At 44.8% G+C, this 13,710-nt stretch overlaps 1 pseudogene; it reads left to right on the top strand.

Moving 5' to 3' along the window:
- Positions 1–2,361: 2,361 nt before the first annotated feature.
- Positions 2,362–13,312, top strand: LOC144697215 (uncharacterized; annotated as a pseudogene).
- Positions 13,313–13,710: the final 398 nt, after the last annotated feature.

The raw sequence follows: 13,710 nt of genomic DNA, 5'->3' as shown, positions 1-13,710 counted from the left end.
CCGGCCGTGCCCAGCAGAGGGTAGATTGTTAAATGTCTGCGTGTGTGTTTGCCTGTGTGTGTGTTTGTATGTATACGTATGTGTGTGATTCTGATAGTGTCTAGCAGAGGGTAAATTGCCAAAGGTGTGTGTGTGTGATTATGACAGTGTCCTGCAGAGTGTAGATTGCTAAAGGGGTGCGGTGTGTGTGTGTGAGTGTGTGTGTCTGAGTGCATGTGTGTGCATGTGGCTGCGAGTGCATGTGTGTGTGTATGTATGTTTGTGTATGTGTGTGTGTGTGTGTGTTAGCGTCAGTGCGTGTGTGTGATTCCGAATGTTTCCAGCACAGCAGCAAACGGCGAGGTCGAATTCAAGCGCCCCACCAATATTAAGGAAATTGTTTCGTTTTCTTCGTGTAAAACAGCAGACGCCACGACTGGGACATGTGGAAACATGTACCCCATCACCGAGCTCCAATACTCAGTGAACATCTCAGAGCTTCCAAGCGATAGTGGAGGAGGCAAAACAGAATTGACGGAGGTTGGCGCGTAACCACAGTGCAGTGATATCCAGGGCAATTCACAACCCCTTCATTCTGAAAGATGATCAGAACCTGAATCTTCGCCATTTCTTCCTGAAAGGCAAACGTAGAATAAGTCAAAAGACAAGGTGTAATCCTGAAAGACACGCTGACTCTCCAAACCTGGATTCACTGTGCAAGTTGAGTTCTCTAAATAATTTGGAAATAAAAGTCTAATGATGACCACCGATCCACTGCTGATTGTCGTTAATAAGCCCTTGTGGTCCACTAATGTGCTTTGGAGGCGTACGTCTGCCGTGCTTACCTGGACTAGCTTACATGTGACACCAAGCCCACATCAATGCGGTTGACTCTTAAATGCCCTTGAGAAAGGGCAATTGGAGCAGGGCAATAAATGCTGGCCCAATCAGCGACACCAACATCCCATGAACGAATAAAAGCAAATGTTTAACAGATCCATTTTCTGCCAGTCTCTCGGTACGAAGACTTTCCACGTGCAGTGCTCAATTATAAGTAGGCGTGAGAATCGATAAAAGATAACCACCACAGCTCAGAGACAAGTTAGACATATCAGGGGTGCCGTTCAAATCGCACACGAAAAGCTCACAACCACAAATGCTGCAAATCTGAAATAAAAGAACAGAAAATTGTGGCAAAATAAAGGTCAGCCGGATAGGATACCTGTCAGTGTGCTTTAGGGAGGGAAATCTGCCGCCCTTGCCTGTTCTGACCTACATCTGACTCCAGGTCACATTAATGCGGTTGAAACTTAAATGCCCTTGAACAAGGGCAATTAGAGCAGGACAATAAATGCTGGTTTACCAGCGACGCCCACATCCCATGAACGAATAAAACAAATGTTTAAAACATCCATTTTTTCCAGTCTCTCGATGCGAAGTTTCCCCAATGCAGTAGCCAATGAACAGGAGGCGTTAGAATCGATCAAAGATAATCAGCACAGCTCAGAGACAAGTTAAACACAGCAAGGGTTCCATTCCAATCCCACACGATGCAATAATCGAAATGCGGAGAACCACAAATGCTGCAAATCTGAAATGAAAGAACAGGAAACTCTGGAAAAGTAAAGGTTTGCCGGGTAGGATGCCTCTCAATGGACAGAGAATCAGATCGGTGAAATTTTATCCCAACTGGGAATGCTGGAAGAGAAATAAATTTTGGTCAATGGTTTGGTTGGACCAGGGGGTGTTTCATTGTACGGGGTCCGGTTAATCTTTGCAGCCAGTGTGGTGTTCATGGCGCAAGGACACTCCAGAGTTGGCGGAGGAGAGGTCCCAGGCATATTTAAAGCAATCCTTGTGATTTCCTTTTGCAAAACAGCAGACGCCCTGTCCGGGGTCACAGGGATCAAGAAACAATCTCCGGAATATTGGGATAAGAGCGGGGCGCGGGGAATCTCCTTGTGCCCTGGGCTCACATTACAACTTTAACAAACACCACCCAATAAAAACACGCGCACCGCCCTCCCAGTTCATCACTGTGGGGAAAGGAAGGCGGCAGCACAACTGGCAGAAAGCAAAGCTCCCTTCTCCCACGCCTCGCCATCAGGGTATTGTGGGAGGGGCTTTCACATCCGGATCCCAATCCAAATAGAGAGTCAGAAAATTGCAGCCTGCTTTTATAAACTTGTTAATTATTCACAAAACACTTAGCCAGCGACCCGGGAACCGGGCGGCCCATCAATGATCTCAGCGGAACTGCCCTTTGCAAATCAACTCGATCCCCCTTTCAGTCCTACTCTGTGTTCCGGTCTCCCAGTGCAGTCCAGAGCTGCAGTCTCCAGATCCCCGTCTGATAAACCCCTGGCTCCAGGCAGCAGAATGATGGCAATGCTCCTTGTTTTCACCCTGTGTGTCTGTTTACCCCGTGAGTACCGATCAAACAAACCAGCATTGTGTGGGTTTAATATAAAGTTTTTCCACGCCATTTGCAGGCACTCTCTGGGGCTTTAACCCCGTTCTGTGGTTCGGCTGTGATGGTTCATCAAACTCTCTCTGTTTAATTTCTAGGCTCTTTCAGTCAGCCAGTGACACAGACCCCGGCAGCGGTGACCAGTCTCTCACCATCACCTGTGTTTTCTCCGCTTCTGTGTGGCATGATTTCCAAACGGGACATTTCTTCAAACAAACCCATTCCGGGGCGGAGCGGGAGCGGATCTCCAGCGGGGGGAGATTTGTTGTGGCGGTGAATAAATTGGCAAGTACATTTTCGCTGGAGATCCGGGATGTGAGAGTTGAAGACATCGCCACCTATTACTGTAAAGCTCAGTACAGATACTACAGGGGCCAGTCACAGTGAGAGAGACCCGAGCAAATACCTCTGGACGTTCAGAATATTAATTCTCCGGTCCCGGATAGTGACTTGTCGGGTTGATGTTAATATCGCTGCAATCTGGGTATATTTCATTGTAATTTCCACCATTCAGTTATCTTTCTTTGATATTTTTCTAGGTTTATATGAAGCGAAGATCTCGTTCCCGGGACCATTTACTCAGAGCTCAGGGCCTCACAAAGAACAGTTTGAACCGACAGAGACTTTGAAACATTGAAAATTGTTTATTTATTTAAATCCGCTGAATAATTCAGGAGTTTCTACTGTCTGATGAAGATTTCCCGGCAGGTTGGGGTGTCGGTGGTTGTTATACCGGGGAGACTGTGAGCGGAGTCACTGTGGTGGCATACTGACTATACGGATGGATCCGGAACGGTGGTGACTGTCACAGCCGGTAAGTGACTCCAAACCCCGCCGGGTTACAGACTGTCCCGGGTAACGTTCACCGTCAGTTTATTATTGACATCAGTGGAGTTTGGGTGGAATGTGGGAGTTGACGGAATCTGGGCCATTATTCGTTTAACGGGAACATCGGGGACAACATCAACATCACGGACTCTCACACTCTGAATCGCTATTAATGAGCGCAGATTGTCGACAATCCGGACTCCACTCCCGGTGTTACCTGTGACCGAGGGAGCTGGGCCACACAGCTCTCTCCTGGGCAGCAGATTACAGTACGAGCCGTGCAATGTGAAGGAGGCACCGGGTGAATAACTCAACACAACTGCGGCCAGTTCGGATACCTGCAGCCTCACGCTCTCAATACCTGACCCGGGGAAAAACCGGGAACGTGACACAAGGGACTTCAGATATAAGAGATCCTGATATGGGTCCAGATGGAATTTTATTATTGGGTAATCAGTGACTGAAATTAGCGACATTGTCCCCGCCTTTCCTTTCAATTGTCTTCATAGAACAAAACACTTTCCCCCTTTCTGCCCTCATGCCGAAATATGAAGGTTTGGAATTGCAGACACTTCTCTATATTGAATGTATATGTTTGAGGGATGGAATTTCTGTAATTTATCTGTATCCCTGATTACTGTTAATTGAAACAGCACAGTGCAGTGAGAGAGTGAGGATGATGCATTCATTTTATAAAGGAGAACAGGGGCATAGGGAAACAATTATAAACTGGGGGAATGTTCATTTAGAGCCAGCAGGAAATAATTCGTCGAAAGGGAGAGAATGATTGGATGATCTCTGGCTCATTAAAAGATTAATTCGAGCCCAGGTTGGTGGGTGATGTGTATGGAGGAAAGGACTGTAATGGGCTCCAGTCTGGGATGCTGTGTAAAGTTTTGGTCTCCTTACTTGAGGACGGATCTACTTGCTTTGGAGGGAGTGCAACAAATGTTCATCAGACTGATTCCTGAGATAAAGAGATTGTCCTATGAGAAGAGATTGAGTTGTCTGGGCCTATGTTCCCTAGAGTTTAGAGGAATGAGATGTAATTTCATTAGAACATCTAGCGCCCAGGACTGGATAGATTCCCAGTGGGTGTTTCCCCAGGCTGGTAAGCCTATAACTACGGGTCACAGTTTCAGAATAAGGATTCGGTCATGTGATCTGAGAAGAAGAGAAATTTCTTCAGTCAAGCTATTGCTGTGAATTTCTGACATTTTCTAGCTCAGAGAGCTGTGGATGCTCAGCGGTTGCGTGTATGAAATGAAGTGTACAATGGATTTCGGGATGCAAAAAGAATTAAGGGGTATGGGGACATTACGGTGGGAGACGGGAGATGAGTCAGGATATTATTGAATGGCGGAGCAGGTCTGAAAGGTGACATGGCCGCCACTTCTTCTGTTTGTTATATTAAACGCTTTGATTCCTTACACTTCTGAGAGAAAAAAAAATCAGGAACAATCTACATCTTTGTGGCGAGGTTGAACAGGCCGGGCATCTTGCCACTGGAGAACAGAGGAGCAGGAGGAGAAATAATCGAAATCGTTTAAATAATGAACGGGCTCATTGGGGTGGTTGTGGAATAGCTGATTATTTGTCGGTGAGCCTAGGGCCATTAACATAAGACAGTTACTAACAGAGCAAATAAAGACATTAAGATGGAGAAGTGTAAAAACAGGCAGGTCAGGCTGTGGAACTTGCTGCCGCAGGCAGTGGTTGGAGCAGATAGTATTGATACATTTATGGGAAGACTTGAAAATACAGGAGGGAGAACGGAACAGAGTGACTCAGGGAGCTGACTGGAAACGGTCAATTAGATTTCGGGCAGATGGGGGCTGTTCCACAGTAAATAAACAGGCATAAATGATTTGAGCTGAATGGATTATTCCTCTTCAGGCAGGTTCTGTGTAAAGTAAAACTTAGAGAAAACTCCAATCAGAGGGCCTGTCAACCAGTAAATGGGCGGAACAAAATTTGAAATCGTCCGAGAGCCGGAAGAGGCAGTTGCCAGTGAGTAACAGTAAAACCACTGCGGAAACTGAACAGGCTGAACCCAACCGACAACTGCGAGAATCTGGGACAAGTTCCCACGATTGCTACGTTCCCATCCAAGAAGCGCAAACTGCACAAAGGAAATGTAGAAATGAAATGAAACTAAGTGTAAATGTATCAAAATCAATGGAGATGGAGAAGAATGAAACCTATTGATAGAAGAAATTATGTTTTTTTTTCAAACAAACACTGATTGAAAAGCATTCACTCAATATTTCTCCTTCCGATTACTTTTAAAGAATCGTGGTCTCTTAAATTTAATCTGTTACAACCAGTGTTGGTAATTATGATACACAAATGTATCCGTGTCCCCACATTGCAGTCGGTGACTCGGGTGATCGGCCATATCGGCCTCTCCGGATTCATGTTTCACGAAGATCACTGTCACTACCTGCTGAAGGGACCTTTCATTGCATTAAATGTGATTAAAAACACAAGTTGTATTTTTGGTAGCTCTGAGGCAAAACATGTTTATGTCATGCGCTGGTCTGCGCTGTTTCACGCCAGTAGCATTGAAAATCAGAAGGAAATTGGGCGATATTTAACGTGCAAAACTTGTGTCTGATGGAAGAAGGTCTTGTCAGTTCTTAATTTTATTTTTCGATGAATCAGCTGAGGATTATGTCTTTGATGTCACATTGGGGATCAGCGGCAGCTAATCAAAGGTCGATTCAACAATCGACCACGGTTGTGTGACGTACAGTGGACCGAATTAGTGTCAGGTCCTCTGCTCCTGAAGTCGTTTCTTGGCCCTTTTCTGCCCTTTGTGTACCTGCCTGGATAATTGAGACCCACGTCCTTTTCGCTGTCAGTTTCTAGGAGCATTTGGCTGCGGCCGGTTCACAAAGTTTATTTCAACAGAACGTGTTGTTAGATCCGGGACAGTTTATACATAATGACGCGATTTCACCAGGTAGTGAGTGTGACCTTTAAAACAAGTCCCAGACACAGTGCGCACCCCATTTCACTGTCCCTCAGAGTGTGACTTCATGTTCTAACACTGCAGCTGGAAACTCTGAACAATCCAGAACTGGAACTCATACATTGCTCACTGGAATCATCATTTCTAATGCAAATCACAGAGGAAGGAGTGCAGCAAGCAGTTGTTTCAATGATGTGGAGAGTTTATTCTTTGCGGTATTTCAGTACTTCTGCCTGAATGATGGCAAAGTCACTGGACTGTCTCATATTGAAACCTGATCCTCCGTTGCTGGACTCAGGCGGGTCTAAGGCTCCTTCCCTTGGGCCAGACGTTCAACTGAACAGTTCAGGGATATCTTTTATAATTTCCGGCTCGGTAAACCCTGAAGAAGAGTCATATGGACTCGAAACGTCAATTCTGTTTCACGGTCCACAGATGCTACCAGAGTTACTGAGTTTTTCCCAGAATTTTCTGATTTTTTTCATGACAGTTAGAATAATATTGGGGAAGGAGGGAGTCTCCCACTTCCCACTCTCATAAAATACCACTTACCAAACACACATGGACGACCTGCCAGCTCATTACTGCGGGAGAATGAGGGCGGCAGACTTCACTAACGGAAACAACCCTACCTCCCTTCATCCACTCTGCCGGACACTGTACATCAGAAAAATAGGAGAGGGGACATCACATCAGGCTTACAGACCCAATGAAGCAACATGAAACTGCAGGTTCCGCTTTTAAATCTGTCACTTAATCACACAGCACACAACCAGAGAGATGAGAACCGTCAATGCTTCGCGGACACCGTCCTCTGCAAAGCAACTCTCCTCCGTAATGTATTTCAGTCCAGCTCTCAGGTCCATAAGACCATAAGACACAGGAGAAGAAATTAGGCCATCCGGCCCATCGAATCTGCTCCGCCATTCAATCATGGCTGATAAGTTTCTCAACCCCATTCTCCCGCCTTCTCCCCATAACCTTTGATCCCCTTACCAATCAAGAACCTATCTATCTCGGTCTTAAGTACACTCAATGACCTGGCCTCCACAGCCTTCCGTGGCAATGAATTCCATACATTCACCACTCTGGCTGAAGAAGTTTCTCCTCATCTCTGTTCTAAAAGGTCTTCCCTTTACTCTGAGGCTGTGCCCTCGGGTCGTAGTCTCTCCTACCAATGGAAACATCTTCCCCACGTCCACTCTAATCAGGCCTTTCAGTATTCTGTAAGTTTCAATCAGATCCCCTCTCATCCTTCTAAACTCCATCGAGTATAGACCCAGAGTCCTCAAACGTTCCTCACATGTTAATCCTTTCATTCCTGGGATCATTCTCGTGAACATCCTCTGGAACCTCTCCAGGGCCAGCACATCCTTCCTGAGATACGGGGCCCAAAATTGCTCACAATATTCTAAATGTGGTCTGACCAGGGCCTTATAAAACCTCAGCAGCACATCCCTGCTTTTATCTTCTAGTCCTCTCGAAATAAATGCCAACATTGCATTTGCCTTCCTAACTACCCCGTCAAACTGCAAGTTAACCTTAAGAGAATCCTGGACTAGGACTCCCAAGTCCCTTTGCACTCCAGATTTCTGAATTCTCTCCTCATTTAGAAAATAGTCTATGCCTCTATTGTTACTACCAAAGTGCATGACCTCACAATTCCCCACGTTGTATTCCATCTGCCACTTCTTTGGCAATTCTCCTAACCTGTCCAAATCCTTCTGCAGCCTCCCCGCCTCCTCAATACTACATGTCCCTCCAGCTATCTTTATATCATCTGCAAACTTAGCCAAGATGCCCTCAGTTCCTTCATCTAGATCATTAATGTATAAAGTGAAAGGTTGTGGTCCCAACACTGAACCCTGCGGAACTCCACTAGTCAGTGGCCGCCATCCTGAGAAGGACCCCCTTATCCCCACTCTCTGCCTGCTGCCAGACAGCCAATCTTCTATCCATGCTAATACCTTGCCTCTTATACCATGGGCTCTTATGTTACTGAGCAGCCTCCTGTGCAGCACCTTGTCAAAGGGCTTCTGGAAGGTCCAGTCGCCCAAAGAAGTCCAGAGCAGCAGCCTCCTATATAAAGCAAAATACTGCGGATGCTGGAAATCTGACATCAAAACATCAAATGCTCGTAAAAATCAGTAGGCCTGGCAGAATCTGTGGAGAGAGAAACAGAGTTAACGTTTCAAACCCAATATGACTCTGCTTCGGAGCTCTGAAGAGTCACGCGGACTTGAAACGTTAACTCTGTCTTTCTCTCCACAGATGCTGCTAGACCTGCTGAGCTTTTACAGCATTTTCTGTTATTATTGTTGCAATCTCCTGCTCGCGTTATGTAACCATCATTTCCAGGCAGCAGAACGATGGGAATCCTTCCTGTTTTCACCCTGTGTGCCTGTTTACCCTGTGAGTACCGATCAAACAAACCGACATTGTGTGGGTTTGATATAAAGCTACCCGAATGCACGCCAATTACAGACACTGTCTGGGGCTTTAGCTCCGTTCCGTGGTTCGGCTCTGATGGTCCTTTAAATTCTCTCTGTTTAATTTCCAGGCTCTTTCAGTCAGTCAGTGACTCAGGCCCCGGAAGCGGTGACCAGGAAGGAGTGTCAGTCTCTCAACATCACCTGCATTTTCCATGGTAATTCTCATAGTTTACAGGATGGACATTTCTTCAGACAAACCCAGACCGGGACTGAGCGGGAGCGGATCTCCAGCGGAGGGAGATTTGTTGTGTCGATGAATAAAAGAGAAAATATTTTTTCGCTGGAAATTCGGGATGTGAGAGTGGAAGACACGGCCACCTATTACTGCAAAGCTCAGTATAAATATGGATGTGGGTCTGTTTGGGAAGATGGTGATGCAGACGGATCCGGGACAGCGGTGAATGTCACAGCTGGTAAGTGACTCCAAACCGTGACGTGTTGCAAAGTATCCAGGCAAATAATCGCCAGTTGTAGGGGTGGCCTCGTGGTAATGTCATTAGACTAGTAACCCAGAAACCCTGTCAATCCTCTGTTTGTTGACCCTGATTCAAACTCCACTGCAGCAGCTGGTGGAATTCAAGCACCAGCAGTTAAAAGCTGCTCTAAGTTTGGTGATCATGAAACTATTGCCGATTATTGCGAGCTGCCCAGCACCCTACTCTACTGAATGGAAGGAAATCGGCTGTTCTTACCTGGTCTAACCTACATAAGACTTCAGTAACAAAGAATTGTTGGTTTAATCTTAAATGCTTTGTAAAATGATGGCCGAGCAAACCACTTATTTGAATCAAAAGGCTACTAAGTCTAAAAGAAAAAGGATGAACCATGGACCACACCACCTGCATACCACCTGCAATCGACCTAGGCTTCCGAAATGACAATGGCAAACCCAGGCCTGTCCATCCTGCAGTGTCCTCCTTACTAACATCCGGAAGTATGTGCTAAAACTGGGAGAGCTTTCCCACATGTTTGTCAAGCAACAACCTGGCAGAGTCAAACTCATGGAATCATAACTTACAGGCAATGTCTTATCCAGCACCATCACTATCCCTATTTATGTCCTAGGCCACCAGCAGGATAGACCCACAAGTGGTGATACGCAGTCAGCAGGGAGTTGCCCTGGAATTCTCAACATTAACTCCAGTTGGCTGGGCGTCTCATGGCATTAGCCCAATCATAGGAAGGAAACCTCCTGCTGGTTACCAACTATGTACGATCCGCCACCTCAGCTGATGAATCAATACCCCTCAGTATTAAAAACGAACTGGGAGAAGTATTGTGTGTGGGATGGACTGCACTGGACTCCAGTCTGGATGCTGTGTAAAGTTTTAGATTCATTATTGAGAAAAGATCTACATGCATTGAAGGAAGTGAATAAATTTCCATCAGACAGCTTCTTGAGTTAACTGTTTTATCCTATGAGAAGAGATGAAGTAGTGACAGCCTGCATTGCCTCGTGTTATGACGTGGCAGATGATGTGTGCCATGGATCCAACAATCTTTGCACTCTCACCACTTTAAAATCCCTCACACTAACTCCTGGATTCAATGTTCTTCAGGTAGCCTTCAAATTGTCCAACTCCGAACTAATCAAGCAACTTCCAGTATCCAGTAGTCCCCAGTCATATTATCACGTGGCAGGTCATGTGTGCCAGGCGGATCAAATTCACAAAGGAAACTTCGTCGCTCTGTCAACGATTTTGCAATCTATACTTATTACAGGAAGATGTATGCACAGATTCTGAAGTAATGAGACCAGCAATACCTTTAGAGACTTTTGAGAAATTAAATTATAATATTTTAGGAACAAAATAAAATATTTCAAACACATACATAAGACGGAAAGTTATTTACTACTAAAGCAACTCCTAAAATTCTGAATTTACTAGGCTCCCAGTTATACACCCCTTTAAGTCAACAGTCCAAATAGAGTTTTGATTTCAAACAGAACCAGCAAGTTAACATAGCATCCACTTGACAGTGGAATTCCAAATGGCTTCCCCAACTTCACTACCTTTCTATAGCAGACATATGCAAAAATGGCTGGAGGCTTCATGAAGGTTGTTTCAAGGACTCCTGTTAGATCTTACATGCCCCTCTCCTCACATAGCCTTTCATTCTCCTGTATGTTTCTCTCTCTTTAACATGTAAGTTCTGTTGACCCACATGTCTTTGAAACTGTAGCTTCCTCTTAACATAAAAACTTTCATGTTGCCAATATTGTCAGCGCCCTTCAGAACAAATTAAAACTGATTCCTTAGCCTTGTTTATCTGGCTAATTGTAAACACTCTAACATCCCTTTGAAACACAACTTTCCTTCACACCTTAAGCCAGCATCCACATTTACATCTTAGAATTTCAAGCATACTTCCACACGTAGCGTCTTTTGATAATTTCAAACTTGCTGTGCACCTGACTTCAAATGCAATAAAATCACACAGACAGAACCAACTATACTTACACCCATTAACACACTGCACAATAAACCAGAAAAATATTTTTAAACCCATTGTACTTTCGTAACAGTAGATTAGAGGAAAATGAGCTGATCTCATTAGAACATATATTCTCAATGAGCTGACAGGGCAGATACTGGTGGGTGTTTCCCCAGGCTGTTGTGAACCTGCTGCATTCTATAGCTCAGAGAGCTGAGGATGCTCAATGGATGAATGTATTCAAGGCAGTGTTCCATAGATTTTTGGTTACGAAAAGAATCTAGGAAAATGGGAATGTGATGCTTATGTCAAACATCATCCACGATATTATTGAACGTCCGAGCAGGTTTGAAAGCTGCTATGGCCGCTTCTGTTTCTATTTGTAAGATTCTTTGCATTGATTTCTTTAATTTCTGAGCAAAGAAATCAGCAAAAATGCACATCTCTCTGGAATGATTGAACAGCCTGGGTCACTTTGCTCTGGAAAACAGAGAACCAGGAAGCGAATTCAGAGAAATCTTTAAAATTATGAACGGGTTTAATGGAGTGCATGGGTTACAGCTGTATATTTGTGGATGAGTCCAGATCAGTAGGACATTAATATCAGATCGTCACTAACAGAACAAAGACATTAAGAAGAAAAATGTACGCTAAAACCGACAGAATGTGGAACTTGATGTCACGTTGAGTGGTTGGAGCAGACATTTATGGGAAGGCTGAAAATACAGGAAGGAGAACGGAATATGGATTGAAATGGTCAATTTGGTTTCGGGTTGGGGAGACTGCTATGGAGTATATCCACAGCATAAATAACTGTGCCGAATGGCCTGTCCCTCTCCTGCAGATTGAGTACAATGAAAAGCTAAGAGGAAACTCCGCCCAGAGAATGCGGGGAGAATCAGTTAACGTGCGGAAAGAATTGAAATTGTCAGAGAGCCGGAAGAGGCAGTTTCCAGTGAGTAACATTAAAACCACAGCGGAAACTGAACAGACTGAAGGCAACCGACAACTGAGAGAGATTGGGACAAGTTCCCACGATTGCAAGACGTACAAACAGTGCAAAGTTAATGTAGAAATAAAATGCAACTAAGTGTAAATATTTCAACTTAAAGAGAAATGTGCAAACATAGATTGATCGAAGAAAATAAACTATTAGACCCAAAGGCAGATGAAAACTCCTGAGAAGTGTGAAACTGAAGCTAATGGTTGACATTTCACCATCGATATTCACTCTCTGGTTGACCCGATTGGTGCTGACGAATTGCAATCGCATTCTGTTGGATCTTGCTGTGCGCATTGATGCTTTGCATCTGGGTAACTGTCGGACAAATAGTTTTTGGAAACTGACTGTTCCACTGTTAATAAGAAGTTCCCTTGGTTTTGTCTCTCACCGGGGAAAATAAAAACACATCTAATATACACAATTGAACCATGCAGCGTGGAAGGATGACATCGGGCCCATCGTGTAGGTGCTGCCCCTTTAAAAGTGTAATCCAATTGTTCCCATCACTCATGCGTATTCCCCATAGACCTGCATTTTTTCAGTTTCAGAACAGATCCATTATCCGTTTTAAAATTACTGTTGAATCTGTTCAAAAAACCAATTCAGATAGTGAAGTCCTGATCGGAGGAATTCGTTATGGGAGAGAAAATATCACCTCATTCCCCAGTTGATCATATTTCAGTAACAATTAGCAGCGTTCGAACAGGCATCAAATCAACATATTTAAAAAAATACAAAGCTGTTCGCGCGATTGACAAATTTCCCATGTCAGCAGGAGCTAAACAAACACATAATGTCCATTTTTCACCCTCCAGATTCCATGCTCCAGATAACCCAGAATCCGCCTTTACAAACCTCTGCTGCCGGTGACACCGTTACTTTAAGCAGTGAGTATTCAGGTATCTGTCAGTACACAGCACACTGGTACCGTCTGTCCCCAGGACAGGCTCCGGAATATCTGCTTCAGAGACACACTTCAGGAGAGGAGAATAAAGAAAACGCTGCCGGGGGGAGGTATTTCTGCTTCTACCGATCGTGCCGAGAAAATCAGCCGGTTAAATATCTCCAAACTACAACTGAGCGACTCCGCTGTGTATTACTGTGCATTGAGTCGGCGCACAGCACAGTGATACAGAGCACGGAGAGAGCTGTAGAAAAACCTGCACATGGTGCACAGAGATACAGAATCCTGAGGGCGCTGTACAAAAACTTAACATGGTGGGATTGCAGACACACAGTGATACAGAGCACAGAGAAAGCAGGACAAAAACCTGAACATGGTGGGATTGCAGACACACAGTGATACAGAGCACAGAGAAAGCTGTACTAAAACCTGAACATGGTGGGATTGCAGAGACACAGTAATACAGAGCACCGAGAAAGCTGTACAAAAACCTGAACATGGTTGGATTGCAGACACACAGTAATAAAGAGCACGGAGAGAGCTGTACAAAAACCTGAGCATGGCGGTGATTACAGACACATGGAGATAAAAAAACGCATGGAAATTTGGGGTACAAATATTGTC

This window comes from Cetorhinus maximus, chromosome 23, assembly GCF_964194155.1.
Source record: "Cetorhinus maximus chromosome 23, sCetMax3.hap1.1, whole genome shotgun sequence".
NCBI classification, from domain to species: domain Eukaryota; kingdom Metazoa; phylum Chordata; class Chondrichthyes; order Lamniformes; family Cetorhinidae; genus Cetorhinus; species Cetorhinus maximus.
Note: the sequence above shows the minus strand (reverse complement) of the source record. Positions and strands in the feature narration are given on the sequence as shown.